General features: G+C 34.1%; 11 non-coding genes across 11 annotated transcripts; all 11 read right to left on the reverse strand.

The window, feature by feature from the left end:
- Positions 1 to 2044: 2044 nt before the first annotated feature.
- TRNAL-UAG (transfer RNA leucine (anticodon UAG)) lies at positions 2045 to 2126 on the reverse strand. The gene has a single exon. It is a non-coding gene; the product is annotated as a tRNA-Leu (tRNA).
- A 2277-nt stretch (positions 2127 to 4403) lies between these two features.
- TRNAL-AAG (transfer RNA leucine (anticodon AAG)) lies at positions 4404 to 4485 on the reverse strand. The gene has a single exon. It is a non-coding gene; the product is annotated as a tRNA-Leu (tRNA).
- Positions 4486 to 6050: 1565 nt separating this feature from the next.
- On the reverse strand, positions 6051 to 6132 carry TRNAL-UAG (transfer RNA leucine (anticodon UAG)). Its single transcript has one exon. It is a non-coding gene; the product is annotated as a tRNA-Leu (tRNA).
- Positions 6133 to 7062: 930 nt separating this feature from the next.
- On the reverse strand, positions 7063 to 7144 carry TRNAL-AAG (transfer RNA leucine (anticodon AAG)). The gene has a single exon. It is a non-coding gene; the product is annotated as a tRNA-Leu (tRNA).
- A 231-nt stretch (positions 7145 to 7375) lies between these two features.
- TRNAL-UAG (transfer RNA leucine (anticodon UAG)) lies at positions 7376 to 7457 on the reverse strand. Its single transcript has one exon. It is a non-coding gene; the product is annotated as a tRNA-Leu (tRNA).
- Positions 7458 to 8710: 1253 nt separating this feature from the next.
- On the reverse strand, positions 8711 to 8792 carry TRNAL-UAG (transfer RNA leucine (anticodon UAG)). The gene has a single exon. It is a non-coding gene; the product is annotated as a tRNA-Leu (tRNA).
- A 940-nt stretch (positions 8793 to 9732) lies between these two features.
- On the reverse strand, positions 9733 to 9814 carry TRNAL-AAG (transfer RNA leucine (anticodon AAG)). Its single transcript has one exon. It is a non-coding gene; the product is annotated as a tRNA-Leu (tRNA).
- Positions 9815 to 11374: 1560 nt separating this feature from the next.
- Positions 11375 to 11456, reverse strand: TRNAL-UAG (transfer RNA leucine (anticodon UAG)). The gene has a single exon. It is a non-coding gene; the product is annotated as a tRNA-Leu (tRNA).
- A 1253-nt stretch (positions 11457 to 12709) lies between these two features.
- Positions 12710 to 12791, reverse strand: TRNAL-UAG (transfer RNA leucine (anticodon UAG)). Its single transcript has one exon. It is a non-coding gene; the product is annotated as a tRNA-Leu (tRNA).
- A 940-nt stretch (positions 12792 to 13731) lies between these two features.
- TRNAL-AAG (transfer RNA leucine (anticodon AAG)) lies at positions 13732 to 13813 on the reverse strand. The gene has a single exon. It is a non-coding gene; the product is annotated as a tRNA-Leu (tRNA).
- A 1566-nt stretch (positions 13814 to 15379) lies between these two features.
- On the reverse strand, positions 15380 to 15461 carry TRNAL-UAG (transfer RNA leucine (anticodon UAG)). The gene has a single exon. It is a non-coding gene; the product is annotated as a tRNA-Leu (tRNA).
- Positions 15462 to 16253: the final 792 nt, after the last annotated feature.

A 16253-nucleotide genomic window follows, 5' to 3' on the forward strand; every position in this document is an offset into this window, starting at 1 on the left:
GAATGGGCATGTCTCTAAACATTAGAAAAAAGCAAGGATTCTTTCAACAGTCTTTATCTGAACTGAAAACTGGAAAATCATGCAAATACAAAAGAAGATTAAATCACATGCTAATTTGCATGTTAGCAAAATCATAAGAATAAGTACAAAAACATTTCAAGAACTCATAATACTGGCAGCAGTGGGTTTAAAGCATATGCTAATTTTGCATGTTAGCATAATTATAAGAATAAGATAAAAAGGTTTAAAAGAACTCATACTAGTGGCATTTGAACCCACAAGTCTGTTAAAATTTAGGTAAGTCTCTAAACTAAAGTCTAAAACTGTCTTTTCCAAAACAGAAATGCACACACTCATGGAAATACAAAATCCTCAGAATTAGATCAAAGGGTTCTCAAAACCTCATAATACTGGCAGCAGTGGGATTTGAACCCACGCCTCCGAAGAGACTGGAGCCAGCGCCTTAGACCACTCGGCCATGTTACCCAATGCATCATTAAAAGAGCTTCCTGAGAGTAAGTTTAGTGTATCTGACTACATTTTAAACTTGTGCATTGTGGAAAATGGATAGGTCTCTAAACAAAAAGGAAAAAGCAATGATTCTATCTTTTGTCTTTTCCAAAAAAGCAAAGCACGCGCTCATACAAAAATATGCTAATTTTTCTATTAGCAAAATCATAAATATAAGCTGAAAAGGTTTTCAAAACCTCAGTATGTTGGCAGCAGTGGGATTTGAACCCACACCTCCAAAGAGACTGGAGCCTAAATCCAGCGCCTTAAACCACTCAGCCATGCTACCTTAAACAGCATGGTTCATTAAGCTTCCTTAGAGAAAGTGAAGTACATTTGACAACATTAAAAATTAGTACATTTTGGAAAATGGTCATGTCTCTAAACATTAGGCAAAAACAAAGATTCTATCAACGGTCTTTATCTTAACTGAAAACTGCTAAATCATACAAATACAAAAGAAGATTATATCACATGCTAATTTGCATGCTAGCAAAATCATAAGAATAAGTACAAAAACATTTCAAGATCTCATAATACTGGCAGCAGTGAGATTAAAGCATATGCTAATTTTGCATGTTAGCATAATTATAAGAATGAGATAAAAAGGTTTAAAAGAACTCATACTAGTGGCATTTGAACTCACAAGTCTGTTGGAATATGGGTAAGTCTCTTAACAATAGGAAAAATCAATGATTCTTTCAACTGTCTTTTCCTAAACAGAAATTAACACACTCATGAAAATACAAAATCATAAGAATTAGATCAAAGGGTTCTCAAAACCTCATAATAATGGCAGCAGTGGGATTTGAATGGGCATGTCTCTAAACATTAGAAAAAAGCAAGGATTCTTTCAACAGTCTTTATCTGAACTGAAAACTGGAAAATCATGCAAATACAAAAGAAGATTAAATCACATGCTAATTTGCATGTTAGCAAAATCATAAGAATAAGTACAAAAACATTTCAAGAACTCATAATACTGGCAGCAGTGGGTTTAAAGCATATGCTAATTTTGCATGTTAGCATAATTATAAGAATAAGATAAAAAGGTTTAAAAGAACTCATACTAGTGGCATTTGAACCCACAAGTCTGTTCAAATTTAGGTAAGTCTCTAAACTAAAGTCTAAAACTGTCTTTTCCAAAACAGAAATGCACACACTCATGGAAATACAAAATCCTCAGAATTAGATCAAAGGGTTCTCAAAACCTCATAATACTGGCAGCAGTGGGATTTGAACCCATGCCTCCGAAGAGACTGGAGCCTTAATCCAGCGCCTTAGACCGCTCGGCCATGCGACCTAATGCATCATTAAAAGAGCTTCCTTAGAGTAAGTTTAGTGTATCTGACTACATTTTAAAATTGTGCATTGTGGAAAATGGATAGGTCTCTAAACAAAAAGGAAAAAGCAATGATTCTATCTTTTGTCTTTTCCAAAAAAGCAAAGCACGCACTCATACAAAAATATGCTAATTTTTCTGTTAGCAAAATCATAAATATAAGCTGAAAAGGTTTTCAAAACCTCAATATGTTGGCAGCAGTGGGATTTGAACCCACGCCTCCAAAGAGACTGGAGCCTAAATCCAGCGCCTTAGACCACTCGGCCATGCTACCTTAAACAGCATGGATAATTAAGCTTCCTTAGAGAAAGTGAAGTACATTTGACAACATTTAAAATTAGTACATTTTGGAAAATGGGCATGTCTCTAAACATTAGGCAAAAACAAAGATTCTATCAACGGTCTTTATCTTAACTGAAAACTGCTAAATCATACAAATACAAAAGAAGATTATATCACATGCTAATTTGCATGCTAGCAAAATCATAAGAATAAGTACAAAAACATTTCAAGATCTCATAATACTGGCAGCAGTGAGATTAAAGCATATGCTAATTTTGCATGTTAGCATAATTATAAGAATGAGATAAAAAGGTTTAAAAGAACTCATACTAGTGGCAGCAGTGGGATTTGAACTCACAAGTCTGTTGGAATATGGGTAAGTCTCTTAACAATAGGAAAAATCAATGATTCTTTCAACTGTCTTTTCCTAAACAGAAATTAACACACTCATGAAAATACAAAATCATAAGAATTAGATCAAAGGGTTCTCAAAACCTCATAATAATGGCAGCAGTGGGATTTGAATGGGCATGTCTCTAAACATTAGAAAAAAGCAAGGATTCTTTCAACAGTCTTTATCTGAACTGAAAACTGGAAAATCATGCAAATACAAAAGAAGATTAAATCACATGCTAATTTGCATGTTAGCAAAATCATAAGAATAAGTACAAAAACATTTCAAGAACTCATAATACTGGCAGCAGTGGGTTTAAAGCATATGCTAATTTTGCATGTTAGCATAATTATAAGAATAAGATAAAAAGGTTTAAAAGAACTCATACTAGTGGCATTTGAACCCACAAGTCTGTTCAAATTTAGGTAAGTCTCTAAACTAAAGTCTAAAACTGTCTTTTCCAAAACAGAAATGCACACACTCATGGAAATACAAAATCCTCAGAATTAGATCAAAGGGTTCTCAAAACCTCATAATACTGGCAGCAGTGGGATTTGAACCCACGCCTCCGAAGAGACTGGAGCCTTAATCCAGCGCCTTAGACCGCTGGGCCATGCTACCTAATGCATTATTAAAAAAGCTTCCTGAGAGTAAGTTTAGTGTATCTGACTACATTTTAAACTTGTGCATTGTGGAAAATGGATAGGTCTCTAAACAAAAAGGAAAAAGCAATGATTCTATCTTTTGTCTTTTCCAAAAAAGCAAAGCACGCGCTCATACAAAAATATGCTAATTTTTCTATTAGCAAAATCATAAATATAAGCTGAAAAGGTTTTCAAAACCTCAATATGTTGGCAGCAGTGGGATTTGAACTCACGCCTCCAAAGACACTGGAGCCTAAATCCAGCGCCTTAGACCACTCGGCCATGCTACCTTTAACAGCATGGTTCATTAAGCTTCCTTAGAGAAAGTGAAGTACATTTGACAACATTTAAAATTAGTACATTTTGGAAAATGGTCATGTCTCTAAACATTAGGCAAAAACAAAGATTCTATCAACGGTCTTTATCTTAACTGAAAACTGCTAAATCATACAAATACAAAAGAAGATTATATCACATGCTAATTTGCATGCTAGCAAAATCATAAGAATAAGTACAAAAACATTTCAAGATCTCATAATACTGGCAGCAGTGAGATTAAAGCATATGCTAATTTTGCATGTTAGCATAATTATAAGAATGAGATAAAAAGGTTTAAAAGAACTCATACTAGTGGCAGCAGTGGGATTTGAACTCACAAGTCTGTTGGAATATGGGTAAGTCTCTTAACAATAGGAAAAATCAATGATTCTTTCAACTGTCTTTTCCTAAACAGAAATTAACACACTCATGAAAATACAAAATCATAAGAATTAGATCAAAGGGTTCTCAAAACCTCATAATAATGGCAGCAGTGGGATTTGAATGGGCATGTCTCTAAACATTAGAAAAAAGCAAGGATTCTTTCAACAGTCTTTATCTGAACTGAAAACTGGAAAATCATGCAAATACAAAAGAAGATTAAATCACATGCTAATTTGCATGTTAGCAAAATCATAAGAATAAGTACAAAAACATTTCAAGAACTCATAATACTGGCAGCAGTGGGTTTAAAGCATATGCTAATTTCGCATGTTAGCATAATTATAAGAATAAGATAAAAAGGTTTAAAAGAACTCATACTAGTGGCATTTGAACCCACAAGTCTGTTCAAATTTAGGTAAGTCTCTAAACTAAAGTCTAAAACTGTCTTTTCCAAAACAGAAATGCACACACTCATGGAAATACAAAATCCTCAGAATTAGATCAAAGGGTTCTCAAAACCTCATAATACTGGCAGCAGTGGGATTTGAACCCACGCCTCCGAAGAGACTGGAGCCTTAATCCAGCGCCTTAGACCGCTCGGCCATGCTACCTAATGCGTTATTAAAAAAGCTTCCTGAGAGTAAGTTTAGTGTATCTGACTACATTTTAAACTTGTGCATTGTGGAAAATGGATAGGTCTCTAAACAAAAAGGAAAAAGCAATGATTCTATCTTTTGTCTTTTCCAAAAAGCAAAGCACGCACTCATACAAAAATATGCTAATTTTTCTATTAGCAAAATCATAAATATAAGCTGAAAAGGTTTTCAAAACCTCAATATGTTGGCAGCAGTGGGATTTGAACTCACGCCTCCAAAGAGACTGGAGCCTAAATCCAGCGCCTTAGACCACTCGGCCATGCTACCTTTAACAGCATGGTTCATTAAGCTTCCTTAGAGAAAGTGAAGTACATTTGACAACATTTAAAATTAGTACATTTTGGAAAATGGTCATGTCTCTAAACATTAGGCAAAAACAAAGATTCTATCAACGGTCTTTATCTTAACTGAAAACTGCTAAATCATACAAATACAAAAGAAGATTATATCACATGCTAATTTGCATGCTAGCAAAATCATAAGAATAAGTACAAAAACATTTCAAGATCTCATAATACTGGCAGCAGTGAGATTAAAGCATATGCTAATTTTGCATGTTAGCATAATTATAAGAATGAGATAAAAAGGTTTAAAAGAACTCATACTAGTGGCAGCAGTGGGATTTGAACTCACAAGTCTGTTGGAATATGGGTAAGTCTCTTAACAATAGGAAAAATCAATGATTCTTTCAACTGTCTTTTCCTAAACAGAAATTAACACACTCATGAAAATACAAAATCATAAGAATTAGATCAAAGGGTTCTCAAAACCTCATAATAATGGCAGCAGTGGGATTTGAATGGGCATGTCTCTAAACATTAGAAAAAAGCAAGGATTCTTTCAACAGTCTTTATCTGAACTGAAAACTGGAAAATCATGCAAATACAAAAGAAGATTAAATCACATGCTAATTTGCATGTTAGCAAAATCATAAGAATAAGTACAAAAACATTTCAAGAACTCATAATACTGGCAGCAGTGGGTTTAAAGCATATGCTAATTTTGCATGTTAGCATAATTATAAGAATAAGATAAAAAGGTTTAAAAGAACTCATACTAGTGGCATTTGAACCCACAAGTCTGTTAAAATTTAGGTAAGTCTCTAAACTAAAGTCTATAACTGTCTTTCCAAAACAGAAATGCACACACTCATGGAAATACAAAATCCTCAGAATTAGATCAAAGGGTTCTCAAAACCTCATAATACTGGCAGCAGTGGGATTTGAACCCACGCCTCCGAAGAGACTGGAGCCTTAATCCAGCGCCTTAGACCGCTCGGCCATGCGACCTAATGCATCATTAAAAGAGCTTCCTTAGAGTAAGTTTAGTGTATCTGACTACATTTTAAACTTGTGCATTGTGGAAAATGGATAGGTCTCTAAACAAAAAGGAAAAAGCAATGATTCTATCTTTTGTCTTTTCCAAAAAAGCAAAGCACGCACTCATACAAAAATATGCTAATTTTTCTGTTAGCAAAATCATAAATATAAGCTGAAAAGGTTTTCAAAACCTCAATATGTTGGCAGCAGTGGGATTTGAACCCACGCCTCCAAAGAGACTGGAGCCTAAATCCAGCGCCTTAGACCACTCGGCCATGCTACCTTAAACAGCATGGATAATTAAGCTTCCTTAGAGAAAGTGAAGTACATTTGACAACATTTAAAATTAGTACATTTTGGAAAATGGGCATATCTCTAAACATTAGGCAAAAACAAAGATTCTATCAACGGTCTTTATCTTAACTGAAAACTGCTAAATCATACAAAAACAAAAGAAGATTATATCACATGCTAATTTGCATGCTAGCAAAATCATAAGAATAAGTACAAAAACATTTCAAGATCTCATAATACTGGCAGCAGTGAGATTAAAGCATATGCTAATTTTGCATGTTAGCATAATTATAAGAATGAGATAAAAAGGTTTAAAAGAACTCATACTAGTGGCAGCAGTGGGATTTGAACTCACAAGTCTGTTGGAATATGGGTAAGTCTCTTAACAATAGGAAAAATCAATGATTCTTTCAACTGTCTTTTCCTAAACAGAAATTAACACACTCATGAAAATACAAAATCATAAGAATTAGATCAAAGGGTTCTCAAAACCTCATAATAATGGCAGCAGTGGGATTTGAATGGGCATGTCTCTAAACATTAGAAAAAAGCAAGGATTCTTTCAACAGTCTTTATCTGAACTGAAAACTGGAAAATCATGCAAATACAAAAGAAGATTAAATCACATGCTAATTTGCATGTTAGCAAAATCATAAGAATAAGTACAAAAACATTTCAAGAACTCATAATACTGGCAGCAGTGGGTTTAAAGCATATGCTAATTTTGCATGTTAGCATAATTATAAGAATAAGATAAAAATGTTTAAAATAACTCATACTAGTGGCATTTGAACCCACAAGTCTGTTAAAATTTAGGTAAGTCTCTAAACTAAAGTCTAAAACTGTCTTTTCCAAAACAGAAATGCACACACTCATGGAAATACAAAATCCTCAGAATTAGATCAAAGGGTTCTAATACTGGCAGCAGTGGGATTTGAACCCACGCCTCCGAAGAGACTGGAGCCTTAATCCAGCGCCTTAGACCGCTCGGCCATGCTACCTAATGCATCATTGAAAGAGCTTCCTGAGAGTAAGTTTAGTGTATCTGACTACATTTTAAACTTGTGCATTGTGTAAAATGGATAGGTCTCTAAACAAAAAGGAAAAAGCAATGATTCTATCTTTTGTCTTTTCCAAAAAAGGAAAGCACGCGCTCATACAAAAATATGCTAATTTTTCTATTAGCAAAATCATAAATATAAGCTGAAAAGGTTTTCAAAACCTCAATATGTTGGCAGCAGTGGGATTTGAACCCACGCCTCCAAAGAGACTGGAGCCTAAATCCAGCGCCTTAGACCACTCGGCCATGCTACCTTAAACAGCATGGTTAATTAAGCTTCCTTAGAGAAAGTGAAGTACATTTGACAACATTTAAAATTAGTACATTTTGGAAAATGGGCATGTCTCTAAACATTAGGCAAAAACAAAGATTCTATCAACGGTCTTTATCTTAACTGAAAACTGCAAAATCATACAAATACAAAAGAAGATTATATCACATGCTAATTTGCATGCTAGCAAAATCATAAGAATAAGTACAAAAACATTTCAAGATCTCATAATACTGGCAGCAGTGAGATTAAAGCATATGCTAATTTTGCATGTTAGCATAATTATAAGAATGAGATAAAAAGGTTTAAAAGAACTCATACTAGTGGCAGCAGTGGGATTTGAACTCACAAGTCTGTTGGAATATGGGTAAGTCTCTTAACAATAGGAAAAATCAATGATTCTTTCAACTGTCTTTTCCTAAACAGAAATTAACACACTCATGAAAATACAAAATCATAAGAATTAGATCAAAGGGTTCTCAAAACCTCATAATAATGGCAGCAGTGGGATTTGAATGGGCATGTCTCTAAACATTAGAAAAAAGCAAGGATTCTTTCAACAGTCTTTATCTGAACTGAAAACTGGAAAATCATGCAAATACAAAAGAAGATTAAATCACATGCTAATTTGCATGTTAGCAAAATCATAAGAATAAGTACAAAAACATTTCAAGAACTCATAATACTGGCAGCAGTGGGTTTAAAGCATATGCTAATTTTGCATGTTAGCATAATTATAAGAATAAGATAAAAAGGTTTAAAAGAACTCATACTAGTGGCATTTGAACCCACAAGTCTGTTAAAATTTAGGTAAGTCTCTAAACTAAAGTCTATAACTGTCTTTCCAAAACAGAAATGCACACACTCATGGAAATACAAAATCCTCAGAATTAGATCAAAGGGTTCTCAAAACCTCATAATACTGGCAGCAGTGGGATTTGAACCCACGCCTCCGAAGAGACTGGAGCCTTAATCCAGCGCCATAGACCACTCGGCCATGCTACCTAATGCATCATTAAAAGAGCTTCCTGAGAGTAAGTTTAGTGTATCTGACTACATTTTAAACTTGTGCATTGTGGAAAATGGATAGGTCTCTAAACAAAAAGGAAAAAGCAATGATTCTATCTTTTGTCTTTTCCAAAAAAGCAAAGCACGCGCTCATACAAAAATATGCTAATTTTTCTATTAGCAAAATCATAAATATAAGCTGAAAAGGTTTTCAAAACCTCAGTATGTTGGCAGCAGTGGGATTTGAACCCACACCTCCAAAGAGACTGGAGCCTAAATCCAGCGCCTTAGACCACTCGGCCATGCTACCTTAAACAGCATGGTTAATTAAGCTTCCTTAGAGAAAGTGAAGTACATTTGACAACATTTAAAATTAGTACATTTTGGAAAATGGGCATGTCTCTAAACATTAGGCAAAAACAAAGATTCTATCAACGGTCTTTATCTTAACTGAAAACTGCTAAATCATACAAATACAAAAGAAGATTATATCACATGCTAATTTGCATGCTAGCAAAATCATAAGAATAAGTACAAAAACATTTCAAGATCTCATAATACTGGCAGCAGTGAGATTAAAGCATATGCTAATTTTGCATGTTAGCATAATTATAAGAATGAGATAAAAAGGTTTAAAAGAACTCATACTAGTGGCAGCAGTGGGATTTGAACTCACAAGTCTGTTGGAATATGGGTAAGTCTCTTAACAATAGGAAAAATCAATGATTCTTTCAACTGTCTTTTCCTAAACAGAAATTAACACACTCATGAAAATACAAAATCATAAGAATTAGATCAAAGGGTTCTCAAAACCTCATAATAATGGCAGCAGTGGGATTTGAATGGGCATGTCTCTAAACATTAGAAAAAAGCAAGGATTCTTTCAACAGTCTTTATCCGAACTGAAAACTGGAAAATCATGCAAATACAAAAGAAGATTAAATCACATGCTAATTTGCATGTTAGCAAAATCATAAGAATAAGTATAAAAACATTTCAAGAACTCATAATACTGGCAGCAGTGGGTTTAAAGCATATGCTAATTTTGCATGTTAGCATAATTATAAGAATAAGATAAAAAGGTTTAAAAGAACTCATACTAGTGGCATTTGAACCCACAAGTCTGTTAAAATTTAGGTAAGTCTCTAAACTAAAGTCTATAACTGTCTTTCCAAAACAGAAATGCACACACTCATGGAAATACAAAATCCTCAGAATTAGATCAAAGGGTTCTCAAAACCTCATAATACTGGCAGCAGTGGGATTTGAACCCACGCCTCCGAAGAGACTGGAGCCTTAATCCAGCGCCTTAGACCGCTCGGCCATGCTACCTAATGCATCATTAAAAGAGCTTCCTTAGAGTAAGTTTAGTGTATCTGACTACATTTTAAACTTGTGCATTGTGGAAAATGGATAGGTCTCTAAACAAAAAGGAAAAAGCAATGATTCTATCTTTTGTCTTTTCCAAAAAAGCAAAGCACGCGCTCATACAAAAATATGCTAATTTTTCTATTAGCAAAATCATAAATATAAGCTGAAAAGGTTTTCAAAACCTCAATATGTTGGCAGCAGTGGGATTTGAACCCACGCATCCAAAGAGACTGGAGCCTAAATCCAGCGCCTTAGACCACTCGGCCATGCTACCTTAAACAGCATGGTTAATTAAGCTTCCTTAGAGAAAGTGAAGTACATTTGACAACATTTAAAATTAGTACATTTTGGAAAATGGGCATGTCTCTAAACATTAGGCAAAAACAAAGATTCTATCAACGGTCTTTATCTTAACTGAAAACTGCAAAATCATACAAATACAAAAGAAGATTATATCACATGCTAATTTGCATGCTAGCAAAATCATAAGAATAAGTACAAAAACATTTCAAGATCTCATAATACTGGCAGCAGTGAGATTAAAGCATATGCTAATTTTGCATGTTAGCATAATTATAAGAATGAGATAAAAAGGTTTAAAAGAACTCATACTAGTGGCAGCAGTGGGATTTGAACTCACAAGTCTGTTGGAATATGGGTAAGTCTCTTAACAATAGGAAAAATCAATGATTCTTTCAACTGTCTTTTCCTAAACAGAAACTAACACACTCATGAAAATACAAAATCATAAGAATTAGATCAAAGGGTTCTCAAAACCTCATAATAATGGCAGCAGTGGGATTTGAATGGGCATGTCTCTAAACATTAGAAAAAAGCAAGGATTCTTTCAACAGTCTTTATCTGAACTGAAAACTAGAAAATCATGCAAATACAAAAGAAGATTAAATCACATGCTAATTTGCATGTTAGCAAAATCATAAGAATAAGTACAAAAACATTTCAAGATCTCATAATACTGGCAGCAGTGGGTTTAAAGCATATGCTAATTTTGCATGTTAGCATAATTATAAGAATAAGATAAAAAGGTTTAAAAGAACTCATACTAGTGGCATTTGAACCCACAAGTCTGTTAAAATTTAGGTAAGTCTCTAAACTAAAGTCTAAAACTGTCTTTTCCAAAACAGAAATGCACACACTCATGGAAATACAAAATCCTCAGAATTAGATCAAAGGGTTCTCAAAACCTCATAATACTGGCAGCAGTGGGATTTGAACCCACGCCTCCGAAGAGACTGGAGCCAGCGCCTTAGACCACTCGGGCATGCTACCCAATGCATCATTAAAAGAGCTTCCTGAGAGTAAGTTTAGTGTATCTGACTACATTTTAAACTTGTGCATTGTGGAAAATGGATAGGTCTCTAAACAAAAAGGAAAAAGCAATGATTCTATCTTTTGTCTTTTCCAAAAAAGCAAAGCACGCGCTCATACAAAAATATGCTAATTTTTCTATTAGCAAAATCATAAATATAAGCTGAGAAGGTTTTCAAAACCTCAGTATGTTGGCAGCAGTGGGATTTGAACCCACACCTCCAAAGAGACTGGAGCCTAAATCCAGCGCCTTAGACCACTCGGCCATGCTACCTTAAACAGCATGGTTAATTAAGCTTCCTTAGAGAAAGTGAAGTACATTTTACAACATTTAAAATTAGTACATTTTGGAAAATGGGCATGTCTCTAAACATTAGGCAAAAACAAAGATTCTATCAACGGTCTTTATCTTAACTGAAAACTGCTAAATCATACAAATACAAAAGAAGATTATATCACATGCTAATTTGCATGCTAGCAAAATCATAAGAATAAGTACAAAAACATTTCAAGATCTCATAATACTGGCAGCAGTGAGATTAAAGCATATGCTAATTTTGCATGTTAGCATAATTATAAGAATGAGATAAAAAGGTTTAAAAGAACTCATACTAGTGGCAGCAGTGAGATTTGAACTCACAAGTCTGTTGGAATATGGGTAAGTCTCTTAACAATAGGAAAAATCAATGATTCTTTCAACTGTCTTTTCCTAAACAGAAATTAACACACTCATGAAAATACAAAATCATAAGAATTAGATCAAAGGGTTCTCAAAACCTCATAATAATGGCAGCAGTGGGATTTGAATGGGCATGTCTCTAAACATTAGAAAAAAGCAAGGATTCTTTCAACAGTCTTTATCTGAACTGAAAACTGGAAAATCATGCAAATACAAAAGAAGATTAAATCACATGCTAATTTGCATGTTAGCAAAATCATAAGAATAAGTACAAAAACATTTCAAGAACTCATAATACTGGCAGCAGTGGGTTTAAAGCATATGCTAATTTTGCATGTTAGCATAATTATAAGAATAAGATAAAAAGGTTTAAAAGAACTCATACTAGTGGCATTTGAACCCACAAGTCTGTTAAAATTTAGGTAAGTCTCTAAACTAAAGTCTATAACTGTCTTTCCAAAACAGAAATGCACACACTCATGGAAATACAAAATCCTCAGAATTAGATCAAAGGGTTCTCAAAACCTCATAATACTGGCAGCAGTGGGATTTGAACCCACGCCTCCGAAGAGACTGGAGCCTTAATCCAGCGCCTTAGACCGCTCAGCCATGCGACCTAATGCATCATTAAAAGAGCTTCCTTAGAGTAAGTTTAGTGTATCTGACTACATTTTAAACTTGTGCATTGTGGAAAATGGATAGGTCTCTAAACAAAAAGGAAAAAGCAATGATTCTATCTTTTGTCTTTTCCAAAAAAGCAAAGCACGCACTCATACAAAAATATGCTAATTTTTCTGTCAGCAAAATCATAAATATAAGCTGAAAAGGTTTTCAAAACCTCAATATGTTGGCAGCAGTGGGATTTGAACCCACGCCTCCAAAGAGACTGGAGCCTAAATCCAGCGCCTTAGACCACTCGGCCATGCTACCTTAAACAGCATGGTTAATTAAGCTTCCTTAGAGAAAGTGAAGTACATTTGACAACATTTAAAATTAGTACATTTTGGAAAATGGGCATGTCTCTAAACATTAGGCAAAAACAAAGATTCTATCAACGGTCTTTATCTTAACTGAAAACTGCAAAATCATACAAATACAAAAGAAGATTATATCACATGCTAATTTGCATGCTAGCAAAATCATAAGAATAAGTACAAAAACATTTCAAGATCTCATAATACTGGCAGCAGTGAGATTAAAGCATATGCTAATTTTGCATGTTAGCATAATTATAAGAATGAGATAAAAAGGTTTAAAAGAACTCATACTAGTGGCTGCAGTGGGATTTGAACTCACAAGTCTGTTGGAATATGGGTAAGTCTCTTAACAATAGGAAAAATCAATGATTCTTTCAACTGTCTTTTCCTAAACAGAAACTAACACACTCATGAAAATACAAAATCATAAGAATTAGATCAAAGGGTTCTCAAAACCTCATAATAATGGCAGCAGTGGGATTTGAATGGGCATGTCTCTAAACATTAGAAAAAAGCAAGGATTCTTTCAACAGTCTTTATCTGAACTGAAAACTGGAAAATCATGCAAATACAAAAGAAGATTAAATCACATGCTAATTTGCATGTTAGCAAAATCATAAGAATAAGTACAAAAACATTTCAAGAACTCATAATACTGGCAGCAGTGGGTTTAAAGCATATGCTAATTTTGCATGTTAGCATAATTATAAGAATAAGATAAAAAGGTTTAAAAGAACTCATACTAGTGGCATTTGAACCCACAAGTCTGTTAAAATTTAGGTAAGTCTCTAAACTAAAGTCTATAACTGTCTTTCCAAAACAGAAATGCACACACTCATGGAAATACAAAATCCTCAGAATTAGATCAAAGGGTTCTCAAAACCTCATAATACTGGCAGCAGTGGGATTTGAACCCACGCCTCCGAAGAGACTGGAGCCTTAATCCAGCGCCTTAGACCGCTCGGCCATGCTACCTAATGCATCATTAAAAGAGCTTCCTTAGAGTAAGTTTAGTGTATCTGACTACATTTTAAACTTGTGCATTGTGGAAAATGGATAGGTCTCTAAACAAAAAGGAAAAAGCAATGATTCTATCTTTTGTCTTTTCCAAAAAAGCAAAGCACGCGCTCATACAAAAATATGCTAATTTTTCTATTAGCAAAATCATAAATATAAGCTGAAAAGGTTTTCAAAACCTCAATATGTTGGCAGCAGTGGGATTTGAACCCACACATCCAAAGAGACTGGAGCCTAAATCCAGTGCCTTAGACCACTCGGCCATGCTACCTTAAACAGCATGGTTAATTAAGCTTCCTTAGAGAAAGTGAAGTACATTTGACAACATTTAAAATTAGTACATTTTGGAAAATGGGCATGTCTCTAAACATTAGGCAAAAACAAAGATTCTATCAACGGTCTTTATCTTAACTGAAAACTGCTAAATCATACAAATACAAAAGAAGATTATATCACATGCTAATTTGCATGCTAGCAAAATCATAAGAATAAGTACAAAAACATTTCAAGATCTCATAATACTGGCAGCAGTGAGATTAAAGCATATGCTAATTTTGCATGTTAGCATAATTATAAGAATGAGATAAAAAGGTTTAAAAGAACTCATACTAGTGGCTGCAGTGGGATTTGAACTCACAAGTCTGTTGGAATATGGGTAAGTCTCTTAACAATAGGAAAAATCAATGATTCTTTCAACTGTCTTTTCCTAAACAGAAACTAACACACTCATGAAAATACAAAATCATAAGAATTAGATCAAAGGGTTCTCAAAACCTCATAATAATGGCAGCAGTGGGATTTGAATGGGCATGTCTCTAAACATTAGAAAAAAGCAAGGATTCTTTCAACAGTCTTTATCTGAACTGAAAACTGGAAAATCATGCAAATACAAAAGAAGATTAAATCACATGCTAATTTGCATGTTAGCAAAATCATAAGAATAAGTACAAAAACATTTCAAGAACTCATAATACTGGCAGCAGTGGGTTTAAAGCATATGCTAATTTTGCATGTTAGCATAATTATAAGAATAAGATAAAAAGGTTTAAAAGAACTCATACTAGTGGCATTTGAACCCACAAGTCTGTTAAAATTTAGGTAAGTCTCTAAACTAAAGTCTATAACTGTCTTTCCAAAACAGAAATGCACACACTCATGGAAATACAAAATCCTCAGAATTAGATCAAAGGGTTCTCAAAACCTCATAATACTGGCAGCAGTGGGATTTGAACCCATGCCTCCGAAGAGACTGGAGCCTTAATCCAGCGCCTTAGACCGCTCGGCCATGCTACCTAATGCATCATTGAAAGAGCTTCCTGAGAGTAAGTTTAGTGTATCTGACTACATTTTAAACTTGTGCATTGTGTAAAATGGATAGGTCTCTAAACAAAAAGGAAAAAGCAATGATTCTATCTTTTGTCTTTTCCAAAAAAGCAAAGCACGCGCTCATACAAAAATATGCTAATTTTTCTATTAGCAAAATCATAAATAAAAGCTGAAAAGGTTTTCAAAACCTCAATATGTTGGCAGCAGTGGGATTTGAACCCACGCCTCCAAAGAGACTGGAGCCTAAATCCAGCGCCTTAGACCACTCGGCCATGCTACCTTAAACAGCATGGTTAATTAAGCTTCCTTAGAGAAAGTGAAGTACATTTGACAACATTTAAAATTAGTACATTTTGGAAAATGGGCATGTCTCTAAACATTAGGCAAAAACAAAGATTCTATCAACGGTCTTTATCTTAACTGAAAACTGCTAAATCATACAAATACAAAAGAAGATTATATCACATGCTAATTTGCATGCTAGCAAAATCATAAGAATAAGTACAAAAACATTTCAAGATCTCATAATACTGGCAGCAGTGAGATTAAAGCATATGCTAATTTTGCATGTTAGCATAATTATAAGAATGAGATAAAAAGGTTTAAAATAACTCATACTAGTGGCAGCAGTGGGATTTGAACTCACAAGTCTGTTGGAATATGGGTAAGTCTCTTAACAATAGGAAAAATCAATGATTCTTTCAACTGTCTTTTCCTAAACAGAAACTAACACACTCATGAAAATACAAAATCATAAGAATTAGATCAAAGGGTTCTCAAAACCTCATAATAATGGCAGCAGTGGGATTTGAATGGGCATGTCTCTAAACATTAGAAAAAAGCAAGGATTCTTTCAACAGTCTTTATCTGAACTGAAAACTAGAAAATCATGCAAATACAAAAGAAGATTAAATCACATGCTAATTTGCATGTTAGCAAAATCATAAGAATAAGTACAAAAACATTTCAAGATCTCATAAAACTGGCAGCAGCGGGTTTAAAGCATATGCTAATTTTGCATGTTAGCATAATTATAAGAATAAGATAAAAAGGTTTAAAAGAACTCATACTA

The sequence above is a fragment of the Ranitomeya variabilis genome, chromosome 5 (genome assembly GCF_051348905.1).
Source record: "Ranitomeya variabilis isolate aRanVar5 chromosome 5, aRanVar5.hap1, whole genome shotgun sequence".
In the NCBI taxonomy this organism is placed as follows: Eukaryota; Metazoa; Chordata; class Amphibia; order Anura; family Dendrobatidae; genus Ranitomeya; species Ranitomeya variabilis.